This window comes from Sus scrofa, chromosome 5 (assembly GCF_000003025.6).
Source record: "Sus scrofa isolate TJ Tabasco breed Duroc chromosome 5, Sscrofa11.1, whole genome shotgun sequence".
In the NCBI taxonomy this organism is placed as follows: domain Eukaryota; kingdom Metazoa; phylum Chordata; class Mammalia; order Artiodactyla; family Suidae; genus Sus; species Sus scrofa.
In genome coordinates, this window is record NC_010447.5 from 8,994,578 (window position 1) to 8,999,287 (window position 4,710).

The following is a 4,710-nucleotide window of genomic DNA, read 5'->3' on the forward strand; positions in this document are numbered from 1 at the left end:
CAAGCTGACTTAAAGCAAGCTGGGCTTCCTGCAGATCTGAGCTGGGTCTTAGAGGCTTCGGCAGGTTCTGGCCCCAGGTCTTCGTGCTCCTGATCGCCAGGTCTGGAATCTGCCTCCTTTGTACCCCCCACCCGGCTGTCCGTTTGCCTGTGGCCTAGGGGCCCGAACTTTTCATAGAAGGGAGTGTGTATGTTGGGGGAAAGGGGGAGCATGGCTGGAAAGCCCTTGCTCCCAGCTCACCTGGCCCCACCCCGACGCCCCGTGTCTTCCTGGCAGGGGGACCCCATTCCTGAGGAGCTCTACGAGATGCTGAGTGACCACTCAATCCGCTCCTTCGATGACCTCCAGCGCCTGCTGCACAGAGACTCCGTAGGTAAATTGAATCCTCGTTTGGTGCCCCGGTTCCCCGCTGGGTCCTGGGGAGCCAAGAGGGGCATGGCCAGGGCATCGCCTTTTCCTTGCTATCCAGAGAACCAGAGGCCTGTGGCAGCCACACCTGTCCAGGGCAGGGCTGAGTAGGCGGACGGGTTGCTACCTAGGACGTGGGGCGTGGCAGGAGAAGCTCCCACATGTGGCTCTGGCTTGGTGCGGAGGGTGGAGTGCCGAGAGGAGGGGGCAGGGGAGGTGCCCAGGGCATCTGCCGCATGTATATCCAGGTGTGGACTCGGCCAGGGAGGTGGTGCCGGAGGAGCCCTCTCCCTGCCCCTCTGGCTGAAGGCCCAGTCTCCAAGGTCTCCCAGGGACACCTGGGCCGGACCAGTGGGCAGCCCTGCCCATGCCCGAGAGCGCACTCAGCGCGTGAGCACGTGCTTGGTGGCACACACGTGGCGGGGCTGGCGGGCTGGGTCGGGAATGTATTTATAAACGCTGTCTTCAGAGCAAATTCCATTCTATTCTAACCTCTGGCCTGTTCCCTGGAGCCCTGGTCGGCACCCCCCCTGCACCCCCAGCTCCCCTTCCCTCGGGGGTTTTGTCTCTTTGTCACTTTGTAATCCTTGCCCAGACTGCTATCTACGGGGGCCAGCATTTCCTGCCTTTGTTTCCTCTCGCCGTTGGGCCCCTGGCTCCCTCTCAAAAGCATTCCCGGGCCCTTTCAAACCGGCCTGTGCCGGGGGCTGGCGAGGCAGGCGGGAGGGGGCCCCAGCTGGGCCCACCTATTGTTCACCAGGCCCCCCCACCCCACGTCTCCCACACCCCCCACCCCATGCCCGACTGGCCAGCCCTGGTCAACACAATGGGGCAACTTCCAAATTTAGCCTTTCTGCTGTTTCTTTCCAAGGCCCCTTGGCCCCCACCCCTGGGCAGCCCCGACCTACCCCGGGTGGGGGTCGGGATCTCCGAGATGAGCTTTTCAATAGCGGGCCTGTTTCAAGGCAACCATGTGGCTATTTTTTCCTAATCAACTTAACCTTTCCACAAAGCCATCTTTTCCCCATCTCCTCCCTACCAGGGACATTCCAGAGATGGCAGAGGGAAAGGAAGGGAGTGAGAAGGACAGACAGACACGCTGACGTGGGAGCAGCAGACTAGACGGACAGGCACCAGTTATAGCCCAGTGTCTTCCTAACAGGACCCCCTGGGAGCCTGCACGGATGAGCGGGAGCTTTGTCATGGGCAGGGCCAGAGGGCTGGGATGACAGCAGGGCCCGGGAGGGGCTGGATGGAGGGGGCAGGGGCTTGTCCTCAGCACCCTGTGGGTTTTTTGCTGGCACTTTGGCCATCAGAGAGAAAGAGAAGGGTCTGCCCACCATTCAGCTGGCGCTCAGGTCCTCTCCGGGCCTCGCCTCCCGCGGCGGCTTCCGGGAAGGAACACACAGCAGGGCCAGAGGTTAGAGGGAGAGGGACCAACACGGTGAAAGCCTTGGGGCTGGAGAGAGATGGAGGCCTAGAAGCGTGTTGGGTGGGGGCTCCCCGACCCCAGCAGGCCTGGCTCCCCACCCCTCTCTCTGCCTTCAGCCCCCCCCTCCCGCCCCCCATCCCTCTCCTTCCCTCCCTCTCTCCCGCCCAACTGGGCCATTGTCCGGGGCTCCAGAGGGGCTGCGTCCAGGGCCTGCTGGTCCCCCCCTGGGAATTCTGGGAATTTCTCCATTCAGCACTTCCTATGGGAACGCTGGGCGGAGGGGCACTGGAAACCGGCCTTCAGAGCTCTGGGTCCTCACCCCGCCCTGGAGGCCAAGGAGGGTTCTCTTACAGTAGCAAAGGGGATGGGTTATTTTTAACTCCATTGACATGGGTTCTGTCCAAATATGTGGCTGAAGGGCCCGGCGTGGGGCTGACGATCCCCGGGCGATGCGGTCAGGGCTCCACCACCCTCTGAGCCCCCTGGCCGCCCCAGGGGGTGCCTAGAGAGACCCCCTTCCTCAGAGCTCGGACCCTCAGCTTTGCAGGGTGCCATAAGGGGCGACTGTTTTCTGGAGCGGTGTGCTCGGGGAGGGGCATCCTCCCCCCTTCTCCGGAACCGCCCCCAGAGCTCCCACCGTAGGGTCGAGCCAGCCAGCTGTTTGCTGAACATGTCTGACCTCCTCTTGCAGATGAAGACAGGGCTGACTTGGACCTGAATTTGACCCGGTCCCATTCTGGAGGCGAGCTCGAGAGCTTATCCCGCGGGAGAAGGAGCCTGGGTAAGAGTGAGGGTGAGCATGGTGACCCCTCAAAGGTGGGATCCAGGGAGGGAGAATTGGGGGTATGGCCAGACCCAGGCTGGTGGGCCAGCTTCTTCGTCCTGACACTTAGGATTGAGCGGAGCTAAAAAAATGTAAGTGGGGTTCCCTGGTGGCCCAGTGGCTTAAGGATCTGGCGTTGTCACTGCTGTGGCTTGGGTCACTGCTGTGGCATGGGTTCGATCCCTGGCCTGGGAGTTTCCACATGCTGTGGGGGTGGCCCCCCAAAAAAGTATAACCATCCTTAAATTCACTATCAAGGAGTTGAGTCATTCTCCTCCCCTCCCCCAATACATACTGTTTTCTAAATATAGTCCTTTAAAACCTCATTTGTTCCTTCCCGTTCAACTTTGGAGGTAGATATTATTAGCCCCACTTTGTAGAGTTGAAAACTGGAAAAAAAAAAAAAAAAAAAAAAAAAGGAGTTCCCATCGTGGCACAGTGGTTAACGAATCCGACTAGGAACCATGAGGTTGCGGGTTCAGTCCCTGCCCTTGCTCAGTGGGTTAACAATCCGGCGTTGCCGTGAGCTGTGGTGTAGGTTGCAGACGCGGCTCGGATCCTGCGTTGCTGTGGCTCTGGCCTAGGCCGTGGGCCGGTGGCTGCAGCTCCGATTCGACCCCTAGCCTAGGAACCTCCATATGCCGCGGGAGCGGCCCAAGAAATAGCAAAAAAAAAAAAAAAAGAAAAGAAAACTGGGGCCCAGAGAGGGTAAAGAAGCAGCTGAGGTCGCAGAACTAGCAAGTGGTGGGACTGGGCTCCCAGGCGGCTCTTCTTGCTTGAACGCAGTGCCTCTGGCAGGCGGCCTGTCTCTGCGGTGGCCAACAGCTGTTCCTGGGACAGCAGGAGTGAAGCAAGGCAAGATCAGACCAGTGGGTCCCCCAGAAGCCTTCTCAGGGAGGCAGTGCCCACTCCGAACCCCTCCTCCTCTCTGCCCACCTGCAGCCCCCAAAACACTGTAGACCATGGCTGGGGGCCATGCACATAAGAGTCGGGTGGTCTGAGTTTCACTCCTCGCTCCTTGAAGTTGAGCAGCTAATTTAGCTCTCGGAGCCTCAGTCTCTCTGTATGTGAATAATGACAGGTGGCCGTCACCCCAGCATTGATGCCTCAGTCCCAGCTTCCCTCACTTTACTCAGTCGTTGGCAAATGCGGTGCCGGCAGTGTTTTTGTCCCATTTCATAGATGAGGAGACAAGCTTGAAAAAAGCAGCAAAGTAAGAATAGATTACAATGCAAATGGCAATGAAGGAGTGGCTACAAGAAGTAGCTCATCTGGCTCGGCAGAAGCAAATCTGACTAGCATCCATGAGGACGCAGGTTCGAGCCCTGGCCTTGCTCAGGGGGTTGAGGATTTGATGTTGCCATGAGCTGCAGATGCGGCTCGGATCCTGTGTTGCTGTGGCTGTGGTGTAGGCCAGAGGCTACAGCCCCAATTATACCCCTAGCCTGGGAACCTCCCTATGCTGCGGGTGTAGCCCTAAAAAAAAAAGAGATAATGTGAAAGTAAAGCCACATGCTGGGCAAACCCATAAATGTGTGAAATCATAGAATAAAATGGTTGCGGGCTGGCAGGAGGAAGCTGACATGTACTACATGCTCTCGAGTGATCTCACTGGATCCTTCCGGTGGTTCTTGGGTGTGGATTGTATCATCCCCATTTTGCACACAGGGCACTGAGGCCTCCAGCTGATCAGCAGCCTGCCCAGGTCCCAGGGCTGGTTGCCTCTCATTGCGGGTTGGGGTTGGACCCTCTGCCAGTGCGGCTCTGGATGGCCCCCCACTCCCAACCCTGACGGAGTTCCCACTCCCTCCAGGTTCCCCGACGGTCGCCGAGCCAGCCGTGATCGCTGAGTGCAAGACACGCACCGAGGTTTTTGAGATCTCCAGGCGCCTCATAGACCGCACCAACGCCAACTTCCTGGTGTGGCCACCCTGCGTGGAGGTGCAGCGCTGCTCTGGCTGCTGCAACAACCGCAACGTGCAGTGCCGCCCCACGCAGGTGCAGCTGCGGCCCGTCCAGGTGTGCAGGCCTCCGCCGGCCCGGGAGG

At 59.3% G+C, this 4,710-nt stretch overlaps 1 gene across 1 annotated transcript; it reads left to right on the forward strand.

The window, feature by feature from the left end:
• STEAP1 (STEAP family member 1) lies at positions 2,366-2,921 on the forward strand (the record flags this gene model as incomplete). The annotated part of the gene is given in 1 exon segment (NM_214305.1): positions 2,366-2,921. The product of NM_214305.1 is annotated as an STEAP family member 1 (mRNA).